The 27,228-nt window shown below is 48.1% G+C and overlaps 1 long non-coding RNA gene across 3 annotated transcripts in view; it reads right to left on the bottom strand.

Moving 5' to 3' along the window:
* LOC135175941 (uncharacterized) overlaps positions 1-27,228 on the bottom strand; it is a 43,788-nt gene that overhangs the window by 6,799 nt on the left and 9,761 nt on the right. For all 3 annotated transcript variants that reach the window (XR_010302510.1, XR_010302511.1, XR_010302509.1), the window contains exon 2: positions 24,628-25,018. This is a non-coding gene — a long non-coding RNA (uncharacterized LOC135175941). The remainder of the gene's footprint in view (positions 1-24,627; positions 25,019-27,228) is intronic.

The raw sequence follows: 27,228 nt of genomic DNA on the forward strand, positions 1-27,228 counted from the left end.
GCCTCGGGTCCCCATCTCTCTGGTCCTTCAACTTCAAGTGCATCTAATCTTACTTCCTATGATATCCTCCCTGAGGGCTTGGGGGCCTGGAAGAGACTAATGTATCATGTTTTTAAAAGGGGGATTTCCAAGTTTATTAAGACTCTTGTTTAATTAAAAAGAAAAAAAAAAAAATCAAAGCCAGGCCTTTCCCTTATCCCTTCCCAAGTTCCTCCTGGGAAATGCCCATTCTTGCAGGGACTACTCATGGTGAAGGATTTCTAGGGCTACCTTATAGCCTGATTCTACTGTCCTGATAAAGCAAGTAGTAGCTAGTCCTCCAGAGCAGGAGAAAAATGCTAATGGTAGAAATTGCTGCTTGCTCCATCACTCCTGCACCCAGAGGGTTCTGCTTTGCTTTCCTTTGCTAAGTAATTGGTAGAAATTGCTGCTTGCTCCATCACTCCTGCACCCAGAGGGTTCTGCTTTGCTTTCCTTTGCTAAGTAATTTGCAGAGAGTCCAGCCAGAAGTCATTGTGCTGGAGGAAGTAGCCCATCCTGCACCACTCCTCTCTCCATCTTGGACATGGAGAATGTTACCTCTGGCTGAAGATGAGCACAGGGCTGTCACATTTCACAACATCACAGATGTTTGCTGTGTGAATGTGTACTGGTGGCCTCATAAAACATAGATATAGGGCTGTGGGCTTTGGCAGTTTTCATTATTCATGAAGTGTGAGCAGAGGCTTCAGTCACACAGCATCACACTGCTCTCTGCCTACATGCAGGAAAATCCACTAATTCAAGGGGAATAAATTGTTCATCAGAACAAACTCATCATCCCATCAGCATGCAATGAAGAAGGCATTCAGGCTGGTTTGGGAGCATCTGTGTAGGCAGAAGTCATCTCACAGGGACAAAGGGTGGGAAGGCAGTGGGGCTGAGCCATAAAACAATTTATCGCTTCACCAGAACATTTGTCTGGTATTGCTCACAGTGACAGTGGAGGGGGTAGTGAAGTGACCTTCCATGACTGCTCAACTCTCATTTCCACCACCCTCCTCCTCCAGGAGTGTGGTACAGATATGCACACTTCATTCCCTGTGTCTCCAGGACCTCTCAGGAACCTCTCAAGAGGCAGCACTATGGGAGGAGGTGGTGTAGTGCAGTGTGGTTTGAGGGGCAGCTTCCTGGCTGGGAAAGTTGATCACTGGGACGTGCCATCACTCAGACCTTGGCAGTGCTGCTTTGGGAACTGGGACATCTGACACATATTCCACTGTCTGAATCACTGACAGGTTTTGGCTGTTTATAATACATCTCTTATCTACCAGGAAGGGAAAAAAAAATATTTATTTGGACCAATTTGGAAAGATTTTGGGCACCTGTACCCATGGGACTCAGAGACACACAAAATGGCTTTTCCTTTTAGGAACTGTTCCACCAAGGGAGATCAGTCCTGGTGCTCCTATCACACCACTTGAGCCTAGAGACAACAGGCTGCTGAAGCTGCTGCCTCTCTTTTTTCAAACCCTAACAACGCCAGGAACGGAAAAGCCATGAAGAACAAGTGAAGTTCCACCAGGAATAAGACACATTTGTGATACTGCTAATGTGCTGCTGGGGCTGTACCTGGCACCGTGATGAGATATGAATGCATGGTGATTGGGACCCTCTTTCCTATACCTATCCAACATGGATGGCATCAGCACTTGCCATGGATCATGTGCTGCCATCTAGTCAGAAATACCATCAGACCATGGAGGTGTCTCACTAAGAAGCATGCACATGATGTGATGCCTCCTGACACAAACAAGACAGGGAAGGACTGCAGCCAGGGATGTGGAAGGGACAAGGCTTCCCAGGGACTCACTCCATCTACCCACTTCTTGTGGTAGGAAGACAAAAGGAGAGGAAAGTTGTAGCCACAGAAATGCAGCAGCAAGAAGAGGCAGGCCTGCAGAGTCACAACTCAGCATCTGGTGGCACCATATGGTGACTCTACCTTGTCACAAGGTCAGGCAACAGACTGCCCATGCCTTTTCTACTGATGTGTTCAAAGAGGGGAGCAGCCACCTCACTGTGGTGGGAAGACCACAGGAGAGCTATGTGCACATTCTCACAATAACCCAAGGTTGGTCCCAAAGGTAAGGTAAGTATCTGCCCCCCTCTCCCAACACATGCCCAAACCTTCTCCTCAAGGTGGCCTAGAGCTGCGCAGAGCTCCTCATGGGGACCGTGAGCAGAGATACAGACCCTCCCTGGCCGGGGCAGACTACAGTAAGTTTTGGATGCAAAAGCCATTTCACTGTGAGATTTTACTCTAATTGGCACCAGTAAGAATAATTTCCAGAGGACTCAGCCTGAGCAGTTCACACATTAGACCTTCTTTGTCCTTTGTCCTCTGCAGCTTTAAGCCCAGAGACACCAAATGGCGTGTGCACCGAGTGCTGGCCAACCACCCTGGTGGGACATAGGCAGCTCTATTTTAAGGTAATACTCAGACTGTAAAAAATGATCAGGTGAGAGGTAGCTGTGCCTGCTTCTGCTGCTCCTGCTATTGGGACAGAAACCTGCAAGAAGGTGGTGGTGTGGATACTAGGGGACAGTGGCTCCCCGGAAGGAGGAGAAGGTAGACATCCTTCCTTCATTTAACACTCACCTTCACGTTATTTAGATCAGGCCTCAGGGGCTGCTGCTGGAAGGTGTTGGGAGGCACAGCCAACTCCCTACCTTATTCTTTAACAAGAGGGCATTGTCCCCACCGGCAGGAAGCTGGCCTCATGATGCTGAGCAGGACAAAGGCTCAATTTATGCTCTGAAAGAGCTGGAAACCAAGAAGAGGCCAGAGGCAGCCAAAGCCCTCTCTCCCCATCTGAAACACTTTGGATTTTGGTGCAATGGGGTGATTAGATGTGGGCACAAGGGAGTGGGGCTCAGCACTGCCTGCTTTAAGCAGGAAGTGCTCTGGGGCAGCATGGAAGTAGGAAGAGGATTGGGGCCTTGTTGCTTTCATCCTTTCCACTTGCTGTGGCATAAATCAGCAAGAGAAGCACTCCAGATACTCTGCAGCCAGACACAAACATACCCATTTTGCATTTCACTTATGTTTAAGTTAAAGCCTTCTGCTTTAACTTAATGTACAAGAAGTATGACAAGACCTGATGTCTCGAAAAGGCACCTGTGATCCTCCAGCCCTTCGATGCTGACAATGCTCTGTCTGTTTCAGAGGATATGACACAGTGTATTGTTCTTTCCAAAATGCTTCTGCACTCCAAGAGAGTCCAGAAACTCCAGCCTACAGCCATGCAGCAAACTAACTACAAAAGGAACTACAGAGAACACCCAAATATCCTCCTGAATGCATGTGAGGTCCTGCAGACAGAGGAGGGAACCCATGCCAAAGCCATCAGATACCTGTGACCAAACAGGACTCTGTTTTCCAGGACAAGTCACTCCATCCAGTGACATCAGTGAGACTTTTCAATTGTCCTCCTGGAGGATGGAAAGGATCCCTTGTTCTACCACCTCAGAGTTAAATGAGGCAAAAAGGGTTGGAATTAAGACGGCAAAAAAAATATGACATTGTCTGAGGGAAGGTGGGAACACGGAGCCAGAGATCACTTTGTACCTCTCAGGGAGGGAGGAGTTCAAGGCAGGCAGTGATGGGAACCACACAGACATCTGACCTGAAGTGAGTGTTGAACCTGTTGTGAGAAATGCCTTCCTCAAGCCATAAATAGGGAAGTTTCTAGCTCACTGGATGTTGTCTTGGGCAGATTGATCCTGACATCCTCCAGGCTGCTGTAGCTAGGCATAAACATATAGACATGCAAAAAACCTCCCACAACCAAACCCAAACCAACTAACCAAAATCCTAAAAACCCAAACCCCCCAAAAATCCAAACAAACAAAAAAATCACCTCAATTCTCAAATCCAAACCACTTAACTGGGGACAGGGTTTGGCACCTGCCATGGAATTTTATCCATTCATGCAGCTTCCATTCTTTGCCTGCAAATTCAGTACTTGAGCATTTCTCCAGCCCAGTTACAACTCACAGGATCATTACATTACATATTCATTGCTGTGTATTGTAGCTGTCAGCCTAAATTGGATCATTGTGGACATGCTGGGAGAAGGTGCAGTGAGCATCTGTCACGCTGGCTACCATGCAGAGGTGGTCCATGGAGGCAGGAGGTGATGTGCCATGCTGAGCTCAGTCCAGAAGGAGATGACCACGCAGATTGAACTAAACTCGGCCTTGTGGTGGACACTCATTGAACACTTTGCTGCAAGTGATTCCTCCCTCCCTCTAGGCAGTTCAGGCATCCATGTCAGCCAGATACTTTAGAGACAGAGCAGAGGAATGCCTGACGTGAATTCTGACCCTGACATTTGGGATGACGAGACGTTACGAGTGCGGTGCCCATCAGCTCTGCAGTGAGCACAGGGCAGTGGCAGGCTTGGCCCATCAGCAAGCAGGTACTCCCTTGCTGTTAAATGCTGATAGATCCAGCTCCTAACTTCAGCCTCCTTACCACACTGCAAAAGCATTCAGATACGGGAATTCTTTCTTAAACATTTTTTCATCTCTGCTTCATTCAGAGTTCAAGAAAGGACACAGAAGCAGAGACAGATCCGGTGTAAGATTTTGGTTACAGCAGGCTTCTGTCTACATGATTAATTGCAAGGTTGCTCCAACTGAAATGTGCATCGCAAAGGATTTACAAAACCAGCTGTAATTAAACTCGCATTGAGACATTTTCTTCTGCTTTCACACATAAGAACTGGATCACAGCTGTATGGCAGGCTGTCAGCCAGCTTATTCTGCAGAGCTAAAAATGATGCTCTTGCTGCGGGTTGCTGACGGCCTGATTTGTGAAAGGTTTCTCCTAACAATTAAATGCCAGCTGGATTAGCTACCCAAGTGCCTATTCCTGAAGAGGGATTTTTCTGTTAGTGTTTTTTGGTGTTTTCTTTGTTGTTTGGTGTTTTTTTTTTTTTCTCTTCTCTGTCTCTCCAGCAGGGGATTCCCTCTTAATGAGCTGCAAAAGAAAAACTGAAGGCAGAGACGGAGGACAGTGTCGAGGTCAATTCTTTTAAGTCGGAAGGGTTATTTCTCACCAGCTTCTGCAGAATATTTTGTTCACAACTTCCCTGGAGAAAATAAGTTGCAGCCCTAGAGAAAAATTTGCTGTACTGCTAGAATTTGAATTTGAAATGCTCTCACTCACCTATCACAGTCTCACAATATCACCAAGGTTGGAAGAGACCTCACAGATCATCAAGTCCAACCCTTTACTACAGAGCTCAAGGCTAGAACCATGGCACCAAGTGCCACGTCCAACCTTGCCTTGAACAGCCCCAGGGACGACGACTCCACCACCTCCCCGGGCAGCCCATTCCAGTGTCCAATGACTCTCTCAGTGAAGAACTTTCTCCTCACCTCCAGCCTAAATCTCCCCTGGTGCAGCCTGAGGCTGTGTCCTCTCGTTCTGGTGCTGGCCACCTGAGAGAAGAGAGCAACCTCCCCCTGGCCACAACCACCCCTCAGGTAGTTGTAGACAGCAATAAGGTCACCCCTGAGCCTCCTCTTCTCCAGGCTAACCAATCCCAGCTCCCTCAGCCTCTCCTCGTAGGGCTGTGCTCGAGGCCTCTCACCAGCCTCGTCGCCCTTCTCTGGACACGCTAGATGGCTTCCGTGGGGCATGGTGGATAAGAACAGCACAAAAAAAGGCAGTGATGAGAAGCAAACATCAACCAAAATAAAGTGAGAAATGAGACTCACAGTTTTAGTAGCAAGGATGATTATCCACTGGTACAAACTAACAAAGGAAGTGGTGGAGTTTCTCGCTCTTATGTCTTCCAATCAAAAAATGCTTGCCAAGTAGGAGTTACAGGATTTGCTGCAGGACTCACCAGATCAGATTGTCACACCTCAAAAACAATGGCACAGAGTGCACGATGTAAAGATGCAGGGATCACGTGGGCGTCCCATGTTCAGACACACTGGGTGAAACCTATTAGAGTTTGCTGTATTGTAGCTACAAATAAGCTGAGTTTGTAGCAGTTCAGACTGTGCCTTTTATTGCTGTGAAAGGAGTAAGCAGGAGAATGCATCCTTTGATGGCTGAGTAGGTCTGTTTTCCTGGGAAAACAGCTATTTTACAGCTATAAGTCTTTAAAAGTTGACAAGGACATCTCCCTGCATATTTGTAGCACCAGCCCTAAACCAAATTCTATTTAAATATATTACCTTTAACACAAGCTTGGGACTTGTCATCAAAGCAACTGACACTTGCAATGGCAAGTGAAAACAAGGTGTACGAGATCATGTGGCTTTTGCACAGAATCTACGCAGAGATCAAAGCACCTGCAGAAGGGGAATGGAGAAGGAAAAGATGTCTGTCATGCTGCAGAGAGAGGGGGAGGAGCAGAGCTGCCTGGTGTCATTATGTGTGAAGCTGGAGGCAGGAATCCCACGGCTTGTGGTCTCCAGGCTGGAGTCTGCCCTAAGCGGCACAGCAGGACAGTGCCACTAGCTCTCTGCAGGAGAGAGAAGACTTCCCCAGCCCTCATGATGGTTCCTGAAGTCACGACAGAGGCAGGATCCACCTTGCTATGGCCACTGTCACTTCGAAAGATGAGGCTTACACACAGCTGACCCAACTGATTTGGAAAACGCTTCCAGCCTCAGCATGCCTGAATGATGGAAAATTTGTCCTTGGTAGGCCTCCATCTGTGTGATTCCTCTTGGTCCACTGTGGTAGTGGATTCTAGGGTTCTGCAGCCCTGGGGCCCAAAAATGAGGAGTGTGGCTCTGATTCTTGGGCAACACAGAAAAATGGGAAGAAAGCTGAGTATCTATGTCTGTTGTGGCTACAGCCGACTCAAGACTAGCAGCTGTCAAATCAGTTTCTGAAGTACAGCTCTGCTTCCACCCAAGCCAGGGAGGTCATGCTTTTCAACTTCTCTTCATTCCTCTTTTATCTGGTGTGAAGAGCTTTTAACTATAAGAACACGTCTCCTGCCTGCCCATGGGCAGGGACATCACCAGTGCACAAACCATTAAATGAATCTGCATTAATTTTAAACTTCAGATGATTGGGGTTGTTGCACAGTCAAATCCTTCAGCTAGCAGCAGACACTGCCCTTCTGCCATACTAGAGACAAAGAGAAAACCCAACTGGATTGCATTTCCAGTCAAGCCTTAGCCAGTAGACAGGATGAAGGAGTAACTTTGCTTTGACTAAAACTCACCCAAAGGTCCTTGTGCCTCGAAGATCCATGAGCAAGCAAACAGGATGGACATGATGAATTCCTGGTGGGCTTGCCACTGACTTCCTCATCAGAGGGAGAGCAGCCTGCCACATTCATGTCCACTCATTACCAGCATGACTCTGCCTCTTCTATCCCTCTCCACCAGGCAACCTCTGCACTGGGATCTGGCCTCTCACAAAAGGCAGCGTGCATGACAGTCTGTCTGGAATGGAGGTGCATGTCACCTGCCCTGGGGTCACTGTGCTCTGTGTTGCCTGGCCTGTCAGCAGCAAAGGTTGTGACTTACTCTGGCTGGTAATGCCAGCTCAGGGGCACTAGCATGTGGGTTCTTCAGCACCAGCAGCTTTGATAGCTATTCTTCCAATTCAGGCCACGACTGATACTTCAGCTACATTTGATTTCACTCAAGCACATTTAGAAGGGCTTTGTTGTTTATCTGGTGCTCAGCATTACTTAAAGAGCTGTATCAGCCCCCTGGGCCATATCACAGTATCACAGTATCACACCAACCCTTCCCACTTGAATTCAGGGTGCTTGTCAGCAAGGAAGACATGCCCTGCTGGGCAGGGGAATTGCTTCACTTTCCCCAAGGCTGCAGGAAGGCTGAAGACTGAACAGTGTGTATGGGCCATGCTTACCACATTTCTTCCCCACGTGCAGAAGAGACAAAGTAACTCTGCCATCCACTGGGAAAGAACTAGAGTAGCTCAACTTGCAGAGAATCAGGGTGCTGTGGCTTGCATCATAGGAAGTCCTATCAGGCCATGAGAGCAGAGGCAGCAGTAATCACACAAACACTTGAATTGGCTAAACATGCTTGATAAGATTTCTTCAGCATGTAATCTGCACTGGGCCTTGTCAAGAGTGAAGTCTTAAAGGTGTTAATGAAAGCAGTCTTCAAGCAAAGGTGATCTCCAGGACATCCTACTGCAGAAGGTTCCGTGGACTCCCTCTCCATGGGCTGCTGTAAAGTCCGTATCCTTTGCTGCTTCTAACTATAGTCCATGGAGAAGCTGCTTGTCAAGGGTAAAGGCAGCAAGCGACTACATGGATTTGAGCTTCTTCTGGTGCAGTTTAATTGCTGGGAAAAAAAGCTTGAGGGTTTTCCCTGTAAGCTTAGGGAGTTTCCAGGGATCATGTGCATTACACTTTGTGAGCACAGGATGAAACACCACAAGTAGTGGAAAGAGTCACAGATAGGGAGAGACCATGCCAGAGATAACGAGATAAAAAATCAGGGTGTCATCATCTGCCTGATCCTGCAATCATTATGTCAGATGGCAATTCCCATTGCTTTCATCAGGGTCTCAGGCAAGAGGAGGAATGCTGGATCTGGCCCAGCATGTGTGATGATATCAGCAGTTCATTGTCACAGAGCTGGGAATGACTGCCAGTGTGTTAACATCCCCTGCCACCCACACTTCTATTCTATAGCATCATGAGCTATGGAGTCACTTGCTGCTGCTATATTCTGCTGGAAACACTGTGGCCATAAAGTTTTGCTGAAGGGTCTCCAGGTTTGGGTTTGCTCCTGCCATTTAAGCCATCTGGAGCTCCTACCAAACCAAACCAAAGGACTCATCCATGCCAAAAGCCCACGGCAGGGCTCAGCAGCCAGAGGCATGGGGAGGGGAGATTAGTCAGCAGGCAGAATGGCTGGGCTTCCCAGCCTGTTGATTTATTTGTCTGATTTGAAGCGTGATGCAATCCCACAGCAGCATGAAGGTTGCAGGGGTTTCATTATACACCCACCTGCCACCTACTTCTGCCCCTGACCCACTGAGGAGCAGCACACCTGCAGCACTGACAAACATCAGCAGGTTTGGGAGCATTAGACACCCACAGATGCATCTTCTGGTGCTGCACAGATCTGTAGTCAGTCAGGTTGGGTTTTTTTTTTTGGAGGGGTGGGGGGAAAGCAGCTACCTAAGACATAGGAAAGTGCTTGCATGATTCATACCTGGGCTTTCTGTCTCTCAAGGCAGAGAATTGGTTCTTGCTCTCCCTTGCCAGGGAGTCACAGAGCTTGCTGTGAAGCACAGATAAGTGCACATCCGGTGGATGAGCCTCTGCATCACAAGTTTGGCTGTTACAGCTCAGGACTAGAAACATTCCTCACACCTGTTCGTTAACAGGAACTGCCAGCCCTTCAGCTCCCGGGATGTCTCTCCTGCTTCCAGACAGAGGAGATGAGGTAACATCAGCAGTGCAGACATGGCATTCCGAGCGAGTGCTGGGAGTGTGGGAGGGAGCTGTGCACTCTGCTACCCTCCTCAGCTTTCAGCAATGTTCCCAGCGACTCTGCAGCAAGCAAACAGCTCTCAACATCAAAGTGAGGAGGAAAGGACACAGCCTGATTGAATTTGCTTGTGGTCAACAGCAAACTTTACCTCTCACTACCACTCTTTATATGTTAATCTACCCTTCATTTTCTCCCCCACTCTCCTGGGGTGGACTCCTCCCTGGATCTGATAAAAGCCTCACCCTCATTAGGGAAATTAATTAGCTGCAGAAACATGGCACTGAAGAACCCCAGCACTGAAGCACCCCAACACATTTTACATTCTCCTTCAATAATTCCTGTATCAGGATTTGCTGTGATTTTTGTTTTTCCACTGCCTGTGTAACACTCCACTGATGGTTCCCTCCCCTGCTCACTGATTCTCTCATGGATGTGACTAGAAATAAAGGTGAGAAGTGACTTTGGTTTAGACCAGACATCTGTGAGGACTCTTCATCTTCCATTCAAGCCCCTGTGAAGCCTCATGTGGACTTCACTGGCTGTGCCCTTAGGTGAAGCAAAGCCCTGGCATCTAGCATTACAAATCTACCATAGGACCCCCCTTCCCAAGGGTGTTTTTGCACAGAGAAGTATCTTTCCCTAACCCATCAAGAATATGTTGCCACCTTGCTGGCACCCAGGCATTGCAAAGTTTTAAATACACATCTGATGTCTCTTTGTCACCTCAGTGCCTTCCCTGATCTGTCCCTGGTTTTCCCTGCTTCTCAGTGAAGCACAGTAGAAGAAGCAGGGTAACAAACCATAAAAACCAAGTTCCTCCAAAGAGCTCTCCTTCCCAAAGCTGCATGCAGTAACGAGATGGGGTTTCTGCCCCCTTTGCACTGCACTGATAGCTCTCCAGGGCAGCACTCAGAGCTGCAAGGGCAGCTGGCCCATCTCCTAGGTGGTCTAGCATTCTGCCTGCCTCGATTTTCTAAAGAATGAACCCATGGGAGTGAAACCACAGATGAGTCAAAACTTACTAGCCACACAGGACCCAGGGGAGATGTACTGGGGATTTGAACCTGAAAGCAGATGCCACAGAGCAAACAAATGGCTGCAGAGGAAGTGTTGCCTCATCAGAGCAAGGGAGAGCCTGGCAGGGGACAAGCCTGTCACCTGGAGACTTAAAGACTGAGATGAATGGAACACAAACTTCTGGAGTCTGAATAATGTGGCAGGTCAACAGAAGCTGGGAATAAATACAAAGCCACTGGTCACCTTTCAAATTTCGTACCCAAAATGAACAACAAAGCAAAGTCAACAAGCTCCTGGGGGTACCTGGTTTCCAGGAAGTTGAGTCTACCAACTCCTAACGTGCTCAGAGGCATTCTGAGAGAGGTGAATGCTAATTTAGGTCAGTGTTGTGCAAACACTGCAGGGCCCAAGCAGCAAAAAGCTCTGGAAACTAAACCCCACCATTTACTTTGCAGTAGGAGGAAGTGAACCACAGCTGCAGCTCTTGGTCTGCTAAGTGTGGGGCTTGGAAGTACATTCTGTGCTGCTCTCTCCACGCACATATGATGGTAGGGTTTGTCTGAGCAGGGTGGACAGGGGACATGGAGCAGTGGTTCTCTGTCAAACCCTGTCCAGAACCTGAAGATATTCTGCTTTCCATGCAGCTCCACCTCCATGAGCTGTCTGCAGTTGAACATCGAGCTGGATGCCCTGCTTGCTCCTCATCCTCAGGAGCAGCACGGCCAACAATGTGCTATGCAATAACCCAAAGCAGGAATGTAACCACTTCAGAGGAGGTTTCCCCTGGAGACTTGCAGAAGATGGAATTTGTTTTACATTTCCTGTTTGGTGAGTCCTCAGTGCTCTTTCATACTAAGGGATTACAGACACCCTCTCACCACAGTGCTGCTGGAAGTCCAAACCCCAAACACAAGTTGGTCTCATTCACACCCAAACTACCCTAAGGGTCCTGTTCTTTGGGAGTGTGCAGAGGCAGACACCCCACAGAGTACAACAGAAGGGACAGGATTTGCTTTCTCCCACTGGCCAGCTGATGTCCTGTTTCCTGTTTAAAGGCTGGTTTAATACCCTTGAGGCAAACAGATCTGGAAAGTGGGATGATGCTTCAGTCCCCATCCATGTGTACATGGGAAGACCTAATTCAGGCCAGTGCTGAGCTAAACGATGCCCAGTCCTTTGTCCACATCCTGATCACTCCATGGCTTCTGTCAGGCTTTGGCATCTTCTCCTCACAGGGGCCTTGACCCCTTTCTGTGCTACCCTCATGCACAGCTCCAAAGGGAAAGGAGCGAGGTTTGCAAGCTGCAAACACTCACCCTGGGCCTCTGTGCTGTCCCGTGGCTCTAATTTGCAACAGATGAAGCCAGACTGTTTCCTGAGAGACAAGAGTTTTAACAATCCCTAAAGCCTCTTAGGCAGCAGCAATATCCTAAATGGGAGCTTTATTCTCCACACTGCTCAACAGAGCCTGCATTCAGACATGAAATGCTAAAATACTCACTCAGGAGACCTACTTGAGACTGGAAACCTTCCCTGCTGGCCTGGTGTGTCCCAGAGCACACCTGGAGAACTGCAGAAAATACTCTCACACTGACAGGCTGTGAAGACCATGAGGACAAGACATCCCAAACCAGGAATCCATCTTGTTGATGGTTCCAGAGGTTCCACACAAGTCCTGGACTCCCAAGCCCTACTGAGCCTCCCTGTTCATGGGCATAACTGTAGTATACCACTCATGCCCTGCACATCAGAGCAGCAGCACATGGACATTCTTAGCACCAGCTGGGAAAACCAGGAATGTGACCTTTGATGTACCAGGACATTTTACTTTCTAGGAAGCCAGATGCTTCCCTACACTTGTGAACCAGGAAGAAACAGGGCAAAGCACCCACTTATGCCCTGTCTCATGCATATGAATCACAGAAATGCCAGGATTGGAAGGGACCTCAAGGATCATCTAGTTTCAAGCACCCTGCTATGGGCTTCCACTAGATCAGGTTGCCCAGGGCCACATCCAGCCTGGCCTTACAAACATCCAGGAATGGGGCTTCCACCACCTCCCTGGGTAACCTGTTCCAGTATTTCACTATCCTCACGGTGAGGGCACCCTGCTCTAGCTTGGATCCCTTCCCCCTAGTCCTATCACTACCTGGCATCCTAAAATGTCCTTCTCCAGCTTTCTTATAGGCCCCCTTCAGATACTGCAAGGCCACAATAAGGTCTCCTTAGAGTCTTCTCTTCTCCAAACTGAACAACTCCAAATCTCTCAGCCTGTCCTCAGAGGAGAGGTGCCCCAGCCCTCCAGGCAGAGGGTATATCGCTAAGAGGGGCACCAGGGATGAACCTGGGCTCACTGCAGCTACATCTTCTCAGTTTCATCCACCTCCTGCCGCTGTCATCCCCTGCCTCAGCAGCTGCCAAGGGTTCACGTGAGCTCACAGGGTTCCTCCAGAAGCTCCTCTAATCTCAGTGACCTCAGTGGGTGGACAGCAGCCAGTTGCCAACCCTGCACCCTGAGCAGACCTCAGTGCAAAACCAAGGGAGCATTACCACTGGGGGAGCTGAAAGGGAAAAAGAAAAAGAAGAAGAACAAAAGAAAAAGTCACCTGGCAAGTCTCACTGCATTTGGTTGATCTGATTTTAGGCGTCTGCAAAGGCACAGCATGCCTATTTATCATAATCAGCTTACTGCACAAGGACAGTGTTAACTAGGCTTTACTGGATTAAAATCTGCCAACTAATTCACAGCACCTCTCCAACCAGTACAAGGGAGCTGAGCCTCTCTGCTTTGTTTAAAACATTTCAGCTGGCATTAAATAAAGGGGAGCATTGGGCTCTGGAGGTATTCTAAACCTGCCTAGATGTGGTCCTGGGCAACCTGATCTGGGTGGAGGAATTGGACCAGGTGGTTTCCAGAGGTCTCTTCCACCCTTCTAATTCTGTGTGTCTGCAAAGTGTACAAAGGCCCTATTTGAGAGAAGTTTCTGACATGGGTCTGCAAGTGCCAGCAATCCTTGCTTAGAAAAACACTCAACACATCCAGATCCAGATGCCTTCCTGCCATCACACCCAGGGATATTATCTTATCCATCCTTCTCAGGGAAGCAGTGGCCAGGCCATGAAGTGGAAGAAGCTGCAATCTTACCAGTGAGTTGTTCACAGCCATACTGAACCCCTCTGCCCAACTCTCTCACCATCATATCTCCATTCATACAGAGTGCTTCACTCCTAGTTCTTTTGCTACTGCAGGATTCTGTGACTGTATTTTACCACAAAATCCCAGTGATCCATCTGGCAGGACCTGACTCAGTTTTCTAGTAGCTTGTGAGGTGCTCTTCAAACCCAGCTCCTGCAGCCCTACAGGTTACCCCAAGGCAGTTACTCTGATTAAAGACAAATGCAAACGATGTTCCCTGAAGGCTTTGACAGAAGAAGGAAAGAAGAATGCCAGTGTGTCTTCTTTGCATGGAAATCTTTGCATGTCTGAGGTCAGCAGAGCTGATATTTGTGCATTGACACATTAGATAATTAAAAGCAGGCAGAGTCAGATGTTGGCTGTAAGCTTCTCCTTCCTCCACCTGAGCCTCCACCTCCCAAAACAGGGGATGACCTTTGATTTCCCAGTGACACCCACATTCTTATATAAAGATAGCAGCTGCTCCTCCCAGGGTGGACAGGGAGCTAATGCAGCTGCATTGGTTTGGTTGTGGCTTCTACCCACATCCCATAACATGATGACAGACCTGGCTCTCCACACTACAGAAACCCCCAGATCTTGGAAAAGGGAAGTGGATGTAGATGAACTAGATCAAAATGATGCAAAATGCAAAAAAAACCCCAACAAAAACTAGGGCCAGGAATGCACCCAGCCACTCTCAGGACCTGCAAGACAACCAAGGCTTTCATGCATCAACATTGCCCACAGCCCTTACAGTGCTCAGTGCTGCGTGTCACATTTCAGAAGGAGGTGTAGGAAAGAGTGAAAGGGAGGACCACAACCAGGCATTAAATTTGGCATTGCAGCGACTCCATTAACCCAAACTGGCAAGATGCAGCCTGAGTCCCTTGGAAAGAATTGCCAGACAGCTGATTCAGGACTGAGCATTTCTCACCTGGCTCCTACTCCATTCAGTGGGACTCTGTCACAGCAGATAAAGCACATTTACTGCAGCCTCCCTGTTTATGGTGCTGCTTAATTTGCACATGAGCAATGTGTTGAGGTAACGCCTCCACCTGCTCCCCCTTAGCAGCAGCCAAGCAGCCTTTGCTGTGGTCGGGAGGAACAGGGAGGGGGGAGGTGACAGGGCCAAGCCTCAGCCGGAGGTGGAAGGCACCAACCCCAAATATTTTTGCTCTCCCACCCACTCGTGCTACTACTGGCACGTTTATTCCTGCAAGCCCTGATCCCTCGTGACTCAAGTAACACAAAACAGACTAAGCGTCTTTGCAACACCCACATCAAGAACTCCCTCCAAAAGAAAGTCAGTCCATGTGTTAGGCCTTCCCAACAACAAACCTCCTCATTCCTTGAGTCTTCAAATTCCCCACCGACACCTCTGTTGCCAGCACTGCCAGCAGGGTCTTCTCAGCTGGGGCAATGCAGCTGCAGGGAAGTCAATCCTGACAGCTCCATTATGACACATCCTGCTGACCAGCCTGCTTGCAGCAGCAGCTAAAGGCTCCACTACACTCACCACAACTATACCTGGGAAGCGTCAAGGACTTGGGACACTGATGAGAGCCACAGGGGCTGCCCTGAATGGGGCATAAAGGTCTGAACAGTGCATTTTTTCCCCTCACTTGCATGCTAGCAATAGTCTTCTCCTTGCCCTGCACCTCAGTTTTCCCACCTATACAAAGGGGCCAGCAATGCTCAGAGCACAAACAAAGCACTGGCCAAGTGCTTCTTGTGGAAAGCTCAATCACAGCACAGGAGATGGTTTAGTGCACTTTGAAACTGGCACATCATACCTGATGCTTAATATGCATGAAAAAAAAGTATGTTGACTTTGTGTACTGAGGCACTGTAAAGTCACACCCTGCCAGTAGATCTCCTGTATGCACTAAGGGAAGGATTCATTACCCAGATAGGCAAGAAGCTGAGGAATGTTATGATTGATCTTTCTCTGTGCTGTGGAGGTACTAAGGGACCCCAGACTTTGGCCAGACTGGCAGGAAGGCAGATACTGGATAAATGCAGACCCCAAAAGAAACATTTCTCTCTCAAGGCATTTATAACCTAAGGTCCTCATCAGGAACCCTATATGCAGTGGTGAGCATAGTAGTTATGTGGAATGAGTGTGGAAAATAGTCAACTTTGCATATTACAGTGAAGAATTTTTGGGTGATAAAGCTAATGGTACTTTGTAATGCCAGTGTAGGATGGATCCAGCATCCTTCCCAAGCTGTGGTTATACACCCCAGGATTCCCAGGGTACTCAGAATAGCTCTAGTTTACCTTTCAGTAACTCTGCTTAGCATCTACCTCCTGCAGAACATGCTCAGCCAGGCAATCTGCCCTCCCACCACTCCAGCAAGCCCTGAGCTAAGCAGAGAGGCATCCTTCCTACCCACGAGGCTGCTGATGCAGGAGACACACACCTTAGGGGGCAGTTTTGCAGCTGCACTGATACCTATCTGCTCCCCCCCAGCACAGCAATGGTAAGGAGCTACCCCCTGCACAGCAGAGTGAACTGAACTCCTCTTAGCCCATAGGCCAAAGCAGACAGACAAAGAGGTGTCCTACCTGCCCCTTCCAGTTTCTGTTCACACCAGCAGTGCATGAACCACACTAGTAAACCAGGCAGCTACCTACCAGAACTAAGTATGTACTGCAGTGAAACTGTACAGATGGAAAGCTCCTGTTTCATCCATGGCACTATCTGGCATTGTTCCAGTACTAGACAGATCAGAGACCAGTTGTTGTTAGGTTCTTTTGGGTGCACTTTCTTTAAAACGTCCCTTAATCACACTCAAAATTAGACTATGGACAGGAAGACTTCAAAAGAGGAAAATCCAAACCACTTCTGCTTCTCAGTCACAAAGGAACTCCTGAAAATCTCTTGGAGCATTAAGAAACCCCCCCAGAACCAGTGTGCTGCCCACCTCTCATGTTCTCTCTTTGCTTGCAGGGCATTTGAGGAGTTCAGGTATCAATTCACTCTTTCATGTGAGGCTTTCCCAGCACTGAGCAGGGAAGCTCAAAATCCAGTCAATTACTCCATCACTGCTGCAAGCCTTCTAATACTTCCTACAAGGCAATGATTCACGAGAACAACTTTGTTACTTGATGAATAATATTTGCAGAGAGGGCGGACTGGCTGTCAGGAGCCCAGCACTTTGTTCCTGAATCTGCTCGTGACTTGCTGTAATTTTTATCTCCCTGTCTGCAAGGCACTTTTTACCTGTCTTTTTTTTTTTTCCTCTTATTTTTTTCTTTCCTGCCAGCTTTGACTAATTTTCCTTTTTAGATGGCTTAAATAATTTCACATTCTGTTCTTCCTAACAGCTCTGAGCTGTGATTCCTGGAAAATGCTTTGCTGCTCTCCCTTTTCAGATGAAAGGTGGAGCTTGGAGCACAATTTAACATCCCTCCCTTTAAAATGTCATAAAGCCTCTTAATTCTCCTCCTGTGAGATTTGGGTGCTCTTTTCTGTGAAAGAAAAACGAACCCTAACATCATAAAATAGGAAAAGCCAGATGATAAGTCTGCAAAGGTTGCTACTAAAATCAGAGGGATGTGGTTTTGTATTGGCTCAGAAAGGCTGCATAAAATCACTCATCCCCAGAGCAAAAGGAACCAAACGTCTCCCGAGCGGAGATTTCAGCAGTGCTCCAAACATCCTCTGTTCAGAGGAAGCCCTGTTCATTAACATCTTATACAACATAAAAGCCTTTTGCTTTGCTTTTGGTGGGACAGAGAACAAAAGTTATTCCAGTTATATAAGCAGGATCCCAAGATAACTAATTTTTTTTCCATGAGGAAATATGTGAAGGTTCAAGGGTTTTATTTTTAACAGAAAAGGAGCCTTGGACTGTCTAATAGAATATAACACGAAAACAGCCACTCTGGGGGAGACTAGAGCTGCCTCCAGCAGAATATCCTGTCTCCAGTGGTTGCCCACTGCAGATGCCTAAGGGAAAAGTGTGAGGTTGAACAGGCAGCAAAGCTTCCCCTGCACACTCTCCCCTTCCGTGGCCAAAGGGTTTCCTGCACTGCAGACACTGTGCTTATGTCTAACCACCCTTGAAAAGTTACTGGTTTTGTTCCACACCTACATCCCTTTAGGGCCTGAGTTAGAGTGATGCAATACACAGGGAGGTAAAAGCATGAGGGCAACACTTTTGTGTGAGTGCAAGACCACTTCCATTTGTGAGATGCTGCCCAGCCTCTGCTGTGATATACACTTCTCCTGCATTTGCTCCCCACCTTCTCACATGAGCAAGTGCATAAATAACCTGATATTTCCCTTCCCAGGAGCCTCCCTCTTCAGCTGCCACCTTGTTAGGACCTGAAATAGGTCAATAGAGAGAAACTGATGAAAATCCCATCACTCATTAGCAGCTGCTTATGATATTGGCTCATCCTGAGTCATGACATAACTCTACTTGGTAACCCACATATTGTACACAGGATATGCTGGCACTGCAATCAAAGAAATAATCATTGAGATGTTTACTGCAACCAGACATTATATAATAGTTGTGGCTAGTCTTACTGGCAACATTGGTCACATAATTTAGTATTTCCAGGCTGATAACATAAGAGTAACAGGAAACAAACAAGCTAAAACCCCACAGAAATCCAGTCAACAAAAACCTCTTCAAAAACATTGGCACTGATGCTGCTCGTCCTCCTCCAAACTTCCTCCTGTATGTCACTAGAGAATTCTGTGTATCTCACTAGAGAATCTGGTGCACTTTGCTGGGACCACCTCTGGTCCAATTTCAAAAGCAGAATTTGCCAGAGCAGGCTGTCTAGTCAGGGTTTCTAAAGCACTTGACTTTTTCAGCTTAAGAAAACCATACTGAAATTTGAAGCCTGTGTGGAGCTCCCTGAGAAGCTCCATAATTACAGTGGGATTCCTCTTCTGCCTGTGTCCATTTGATATTTAGGAGTTTGGTCTTTCCCAGTTATCTAAGCCTCTATGCAAAGGTACCTCCAGAGAATGACTTATCCGACATTAAGATGCCAGCTAAGAGGATAAGGGGAACTGACTTTTGCAGGTATTTACCTCCTTCGACTATAGGAGTAATTACACAACTAGTTTACACTTCACATTTGGGTGATCAATATTAGGTAAGAATTTCATTACTGGACGCCCATATTTGTGTTTTAGATGCGACTGAAGTACCGAGGACTTCAGGTGTGCTTCCAGATAACTTTGTTTTTAAAAAGGAGACTTTTGTTTTAAAATGCTTTTGGAAACAAGCCTGTGACTGCAGCAGAGCAATGTTCCCTCCTGCTCCGTGTGTTTCAGCAACCTGTGTGAACACCTGATGCCTTTTATATGCCTTCATGCAGCACTGAGGTTCCTCTCTCCAGCTTGATCACCATCGAGGTGACAACTCACCAGGAAGTCCTGCTGCAACCACTATAGTGTTACAAGAGCTCTGATGGAGTACCCAGCATCTCTAAAAACCCTAGGAGGTCTCTTGAGGTCCCAAACCCTGCTCAAAGCGGGGATAATCTTGCATTTTGGGGTTTTGCCCAGGTGTGTTCTGAACAACAACAGCAATTGCACAACCTCTCCAGGACTCTGTCCCAGTGCCTGACCTGCATTGCATAAAGCACCTACATCTTCCCCAGAGGGCGGCCCTGATGCATGTGGGGGGTATGCATTGTTTCTTCTTAGCCATCATCAGCTCACTGAATGAGAACATTTCACACCCCTCTGAATAAAAACCTAATCATATTAAGGCCTTGATACGTGACTGAAAAGTGCTGTGCACATTAAAAGCATCATGCTCTGTCTTTTGTCCATCAAAGTCTCCTGTGAAAGCACTCTACCTGCTGATTATGGGTATGCACACAGCCTGCTGGCTTTGGGTTTGCCACCGTATTACAACGTTGTACCTGGCAGGGTGAGATGAGAGGTCAGGGCTGCAGCTCAGTAAACAGGAACCAAACTGGGAAATCTTGACAAGTGCAAAGCAGAGCTTTCCCACTCAAAGTCTGATCTATTATTGTAATGAATGTTGCATCCTGTGACAGGAAGGTAAAAAAAAAATAACAGGAAGGATTCCAAGGAGAAGAGGACGAACCCACAGTAAGAGTGAGCTGGGCAAAGAAAGTCTTTGTAAGATCATCAGCTCTGGCCGAAAAATAGTATCACAGTATCACAGTATTATTATTAGGATTGGAAGAGACCTCACAGATCATCAAGTCCAACCCTTTACCACAGAGCTCAAGGCTAGACCATGGCACCAAGTGCCACGTCCAACCTTGCCTTGAACAGCTCCAGGGACGGCGACTCCACCACCTCCCCGGGCAGCCCATTCCAGTGTCCAATGACTCTCTCAGTGAAGAACTTTCTCCTCACCTCCAGCCTGAATCTCCCCTGGTGCAGCCTGAGGCTGTGTCCTCTCGTTCTGGTGCTGGCCACCTGAGAGAAGAGAGCAACCTCCTCCTGGCCACAACCACCCTTCAGGTAGTTGTAGACAGCAATAAGGTCACCCCTGAGCCTCCTCTTCTCCAGGCTAAACAATCCCAGCTCCCTCAGCCTCTCCTCGTAGGGCTGTGCTCAAGGCCTCTCCCCAGCCTCGTCGCCCTTCTCTGGACATGCTCAAGCATCTCAATGTCCCTCCTAAACTGGGGGGCCCAGAACTGAACACAGTACTCAAGGTGTGGTCTAACCAGTGCAGAGTACAGGGGCAGAATGACCTCCCTGCTCCTGCTGACCACACCATTCCTGATGCAGGCCAGGATGCCACTGGCTCTCTTGGCCACCTGGGCACACTGCTGGCTCATGTTCAGGTGGGTATCAATCAGCACCCCCAGATCCCTCTCTGTCTGGCTGCTCTCCAGCCACTCTGACCCCAGCCTGTATCTCTGCATGGGGTTGTTGTGGCCAAAGTGCAGCACCCTGCACCTGGAGCTATTGAACCCCATCCCATTGGACTCTGCCCATCTGTCCAGGCAATCAAGGTCCCACTGCAGCTCACTCTGCATAATGTGATTTGTGTGCTGTTCAGAGCAATCGTTAGACGAGGTAGTTATCTGCCTCTGTTATGTGGTATGCTACAGGTGCAAGGCCTGGAATCCCACATAATTGCTGCATAGATCTACATTTAGCTCATCATCGCATTTTATGTAAGCTCTTGAAAGAAAAGAAAGAGCTTTGCAGTTGCCCTATGCTGGGTTTTGAAGCCAGAGTCACTCTCCCAGTGGCTCCCTGGTCAGGGGAAGGGCCAAGGACTGGCAAGCCCTGAGAAAGTGATGTACAGCTCACACAAACAGGCAGTGCTGCATCCAGCTGCAATGCCTGGATAGCCAAGTCCAGCAGAATATCTGCCAAGAAATATATGCCACCTACTAATCAGTCCTCTCAGAACACATGAGCCACCTCCCCCTTGGGGAACTCCAAAGGGCCCCACAGTCTCCTGACCCCCTCATAACCAGACCCGTGTAGAGACTGCTGGAGAGGCTAAGGAGTTTGCCTGAGGTCTCACAGAAGGCAGTGACAGGGATGGTACCACACCCACATGGCACGAACCCCGTCTCAGGGCTCACAAAAACATCACCATGACGTAGTTAGATCACCTTGGCAAGGGGAGATCCCTTTTCTTTAGAAGCTTCTAGGAACGCTGTGCCCTTGAGGCTTGTTTAGGCAAGCACATCCCGGGAAGTTATTTTCTAACAGCCTGTGCCAGGGGAACACGGAGCCGGCACCCAGGCAGACTCCCCGGCCGTGCCCTGGCTCTGCCGGCACTGCCCTGGCACAGCTCAGAACCGGCAGCCTTGCCGAACACCGGCAGCCGCTGCTTGGGGCAGTGTGTCACGGCGTCCTGCTAACCACAGCTCAGCTGCCCTGGCAGAGTGACCCGCACCAGTCTGATCTGTAAATCGCCTAACGCAATCCCCACCGAGATGGGCAGTAATTAACGCTGCACTAAGGATCCCCGGGGCGCGGCCCGGCTGAACTACTGCGTGCACAAATTCAGGGCACTGAAACCAGGCAGGTGCCCTTCTAGCAATGCCACCACTGCAGACAGCAGCCCACTTCCCTCATCGGGATCCGTGGGCACCTGGGGGTCACAGCCGTGGGAGGAGTGACTCCCGTGAGCTGGGCATACGGAGGTGCCTGGTGTGTGGGAGGGCAACGGCAAGAGCAGGGCAATGCTGCGCTGCTGTAGCTTCGGTTGGGTGTGTGCCAGCGGGGAGCAGCCCGGGCAGCCAAGAAGGGGAAGCAGAGGTGATCCATGCTGTGGCCTCACTGCTCAGCTTGCTCCCACCTGAGGAGAGGGAAACACCTGCTGTGGAGCTGAACTTTGTCACCTTTGCTCAGGTGACCCTCGGACAGCAAGGGTGTAGGACTGCTCTCCTTGCTCCTCACCTAGGCGCTTAAAGGGATTTCTTCTTTTTGCTCCATATGCATGGGAGAAATAAGGTCACTTACAGACCTGTCCATCGTTAAGAAAATATCTCTCTGTTTTAGGAAGGAGAGCATGAAAACCTCTGGCCATGGGAAACCAGAGCTATCCTCCCTTGGGAAAATCCTCTGATTAAAGGCTAACATTTCAGATTCCTTTACTCATTTGATTATTTACTGTGAGGTAACAAGGACTTGGCCTTTAATGCAGGGAGGGCACTTTCCCAAGAGGCAAACCAGCTTTGCTGCCATGAAATAAAAATCATCTGTTACCACATGTAGGGCCTGGATCCAGCTGGGGACCCTTTGTCCTCAGGTTTTCCAGGTATACAAGGAACACCAAGCCCCTGTTTCACTAGGCTTACAATTTAGGACAGAAAGAAAACAGATGGATACAGATGGACAGATGCCTCAGGAAATATCAGGAGGCAGTAGGAACTACCAGACTAGCTGCAGTGCACATAGTGAGAAGCACCTTGGGAAAAGAAACATATACTGCTAGCTTAAGGATTTAACTACTGAGTAATGGGATCATCAGCACAGGAAGGTAGGAGCTGATAATCTAGGCCAGGAGAGAGAGGTGAGAGCGGGTGGAGCTGAGTCTGAGCAGTCCCAGTTCAATGTCATAAAGAAAGCAGCATTGGAAGGAATCCCAGAGAAGACTGGTGTGACCAAAGCAGTGGTCTTTGACCCTGCCCAGGTAGCAGCAGTGTTTTCAACTAGCTTTATATTTTCTTCCTCTTACATGAGTTCCTGATGTGTGACACTCCCAAGGAATTTAGGCAATGTATGAGTACCAACAGCCAACCTGCCAGAGACAGAAATCACCTAGTGGCCTCTTCGGTGGCCAACCACTGCATCTTTTCCACTGAGAGTGGGAGAACCAGAGGTAGAAGAAACCCAAGCAAACCTGTCTCTTTCCTCAGCAAGGTAAATCCATCCTATTTCTGCAACAAACTACTGAGTCTGTTCAAAATCTTCCTTGGGAGCAAGAACACCGTCTCAGCCAGACTGACTCCTGCTGTGTTGGCAGGATCCCAAGCCTGCTCTTCTTCACCCCTTTCTCAGCTAATCCTCCTCTTCCTCCCCATCCTTGCCAAAAAGCCAGTGTGGATCCTTGCCATGCTCTAACTGCACTCCCAGTGCTGGAGGAGATCTGACTCCATTCAGGACCTGTTGTAAGGAGCTAAGCCCTCATTTCCATTTTCACAGTGGATAAAGACTCTTTCCAAGCAACATTAATCACAGCAGCAGGTATATATTAAATGATTGTAAATTCATCTTGTGCATAGTGGCCTAAGGAGCCTTCTGTTTCCTCCATAAATAATTAGGGGAAGATTGCTGAGGTCTCACCAGATTGCCTCTGGCTGCAGCTCAAACTTCTGCACTTCCAACCCCAGAGCACTCAGGGCAGGGGGACCAGAGAGGAGGAGGGCTGAGAGGCATCATTTAGCACAACAGCATTTGCAAAGATGAAGCCAAGTGTCCTTTCCAACCCTGACTGATTCTATGATTCCCACTGCAGTGGCACAGAGTGTTTGGGAGGAAGGCTAAGGAGACCTATCCTCTCTACCCTCCACAGCCACCCAGCTGGGTTTTGAAGGGACAGAGCTGTGATTTGTTCCAATATACTGTGTACATACAGATGCAAGGCCAACAGGTATGACAAGCCTAGCAACCTCGGAGGACTGGCTGCAGTGTGTGCCTCCACAGTTCACTGTGGAGCCCACCACAGTTCACTGATCAGAGGAACCAGCCCAGCTGCTCACTAAAGGAGCTCACCAGCCTGGGTTATGTGTAGCATTCATGAACACAAATCCACTCCTCTGCCAATGCCATCCCTCCATGTTATCCTCAGCTCTGCTCATTTCCCACACCCATGCAGACGATGTGGGAACTGTCCAAAGCAACTCTCTCCTTGGCTCACACCTCTCTGTGCAGCTCAGCCATTGCAGTTATGCATTGGCCAGCAACAATCCATCAGCTCGTCTTTGCTCAGCTCACCCAGAAAACTGCTCCATGGTTCTGTGCAACCATTGATGACAGTGCTGCACAGAGACAACTGAAACTGGCTTAGAGCTGGTTTCTTGTGTTGTGTGCCGTGTGTCCTCCCTCCACCCCTGCCAGCTCTTTGTTTCCCCTCTGTTTTTAGAAAGGGAGCATTTTAACGACTGATTCTCCCGCAAGGAGTCCCGAGAAAGGAGCAGGTCACACCCAGCAGTTGTTCTGGTTTGGCTGCCATTCCCTAGTTAATTAAATGTACGTCCACTGAGCACTCACAAACAGCTCTGAGACGTCTGGAAGTGCTGAGTATCAGTATCAGGCTGGTCGGCCTGATGGCCAAGTGTACTGGAACAAGACTATCAGCATACATTTTAGCTTTTAGGTGTTCAAGTCTGTAGATGACTTGACATTTAAAGCAAGTTTTTCACTGGCTATGTGGAGCTTATTTGTCACATTAAACAACAATAAAAAAAATTAAAGTCCTTTCAACTTTAAAGAAAATGAAGTTTACCTTTTCCATCCTGCCAGGAAATCAGATAGAAATTACTTGAGATGCAGCCTGGTTGCCAGTTAAGGCTGTCAGCAGGTGTTACTTGCAGCAGAATATTGCCTTGGTTCAGGGGTTATAACATCACCTGTCTTAAACATCCACTGCTTTACTGACCCTGCTGCAGCTCTGTGAGCAGCAGAGTAAACTATGTAGGATCTTGTTGTAGGTGCAGGTCTAAAAGTAGTAGTGGTTCATCAGTGCTAGCTCATCTTTTGCTGTTCCTCAGGCAATAACAGCAGCTGCAGCTGGCAGTGGAGCAGCTCATTTCCTCTTCAAATGCCCATATTTAAGGAGTCCCAAAATGCAGAGGATTGGTACGGGAGGATGGGAATGTCAACTCAATCTTGAGAGCCTGTGAAGAACAGAGATATCAGAGAAGTCCAGAAGAAACAAACATGTTAAAAGAGATGTGGTACTGGCATAGATTTGTGTGCACCAAATTGTTCCCTCTGAATCCAAACCCATAGGGCACACAGTTCCCCAAGGGATCGAGCATTTCCTGGTTGCAATTTGTCCTCTTGTTAAAAGAAAATGATTTCTCAATTATGCTTGCAATTAGTTAGTGTCCTGTTGCTGCTCCAGAGATAACATTTTTGCAAAGCTGCCCAAGCAGCAGCCATGAGAGCCCGGAGCAGAAATCCAAATAAAATATCATGAAGAAGAGTTCTCAGCTCTTTAAAGCTCCCTGGGGAAGAGTATTCATCTGTAAGGAAGATCATATCGTTTACATTTTTATGGCTGCACAACTCATCTTCTCTGAGGTTGACTCATGTCTGATACCTAAATGATGGGAGAGAGTAGAAATCATGCTCATCCCCCAGACTAAGAGTTCACCCCATATATTCCCAAAGCAGTTCTTTTTTTGTTACTGATTGCGTTCTGCCTCTGAGATCATGATCATAGAATCACAGAATGGTAGCGGTTGGAAGGCACCTCTGGAGATCAACCCCTCTACTAATGCAGGTACACCTAGATCATGTTGCACAGGAGGGTTTTCAAAGTCTCCAGAGAAGAAGCCTCAACAGCCTCACTGTGCAGCTTGTTCTGGTGCTGCAGCACCCTCAAAGTAAATAATTTTCTCATTAAGTTCAAGAGAAACCTTCTGTGTTCTGGGCTGTACCCCACTGACCCTTGTCCTATTACTGGCCACCACTGAGAAGAGCCCAGCCTCATCCTCGTGATCTCCATCCTTTACATATTTATATACATGCATAAGATCCCTTCTCAGTCTTCTCTTCTGCAGGCTAAACTGCTCCAGGTCTCTCAGCCTCTCCTTATGAGAGAGATGCTCCAGCCCCCTAATTATCTTTGTGGCCCTCCACTGGATCCTCTCCAGTAGCTCCTTGTCCCTCTTGAGCTGGGGAGCCTAAAACTGGACACAGTCCTCCAGGTGTGGCCTCATCAGGAGGAAGAGAACTTCCCTCGACCTGCTGATCACATTCCTCTTAATGCACCCCAGAATACTGCACAATTTCTGCACAGGCTGTGCTGTTTCACACCTCCACATGAAGATACCAAGGAGGGCATATTGCCACTTCATGGTCCTTAGCCCACAGGTACGATGAAAAATTCCAAGGATTCTTCAGGCAACAGAATTCCTCATGGGAATTCCCCTTTAATGCTGTTAAGACACTATCACATCCTCCTGCCCTTACAAGTATATGTGCTGTTAATGAAAAAGGAAATATTTTCTTGTTCACTGTAGCCTCTAGAGCATAAATTCTGAAGGCTGCTGGTGAAAGGCTGCAGCCTGGCCCAGCAGCACCTCTACGGTGTCAGGCATGGATACCTGCAGCTGAGGAGTATCATAGCTTGGACACGAGTTTGAACTGCAAACAATCTACCCTGTACACTTTCTCTTACACCTCCTCCCCACTCCTGTACATTCTTTTTGACAACATAAGGCCAGAAAGGTTGGAGGATGGCTAAGAGTTCTCTGAATGCCTTCCCCAGTTTCATTTTGAAATCCAATCTCTATCAGTAACATGTAGCACTGGCGATGCAAGTGACAAGTTGCCTTTTTCAGCAACCTAAATCTTTTGCCAGAAAATCTAGCAAATTTCCAAACACTGTCCTAGAAGCTTCTGTGCAGCCCTTGACAAAACAGACTCCATTGTCTGAAAACTCCAGGGCTATGTGAACATATGAAAAGTGATGTGTCAGTGAAACATTGCTTTTTTCACATATTAGGGGCAAGACTACTTGGATAGTACCTACTCAGGACCAGGTCATGCAGAAATAGTCAACACATGGTCTAGCAAGATTTTCCCAGACCCTGATCATCCCACTCCAACAGCACGAAGATCATAGAACCATAGAATTGCCAGGATTGGAAGGCACCTCAAGGATCATCTGGCTCCAATCCCCCTGCCATGGGCAGAGATACCTCAAGCTAGATCAGGTTGCTCAGAGCCATATCCAACCTGGCCTTAAAGACCTTCAGGGATGGGGCTTCCATCACCTTCCTGGGCAACCTGTTCCAGTGTCTCACCACCCTGGTGAAGAACTTTTTCTTAACATCCAATCTGAATCTACCCACTTCTAGTTTTGCTCCATTCTCCT

This window comes from Pogoniulus pusillus, chromosome 6 (assembly GCF_015220805.1).
Source record: "Pogoniulus pusillus isolate bPogPus1 chromosome 6, bPogPus1.pri, whole genome shotgun sequence".
NCBI classification, from domain to species: Eukaryota; Metazoa; Chordata; class Aves; order Piciformes; family Lybiidae; genus Pogoniulus; species Pogoniulus pusillus.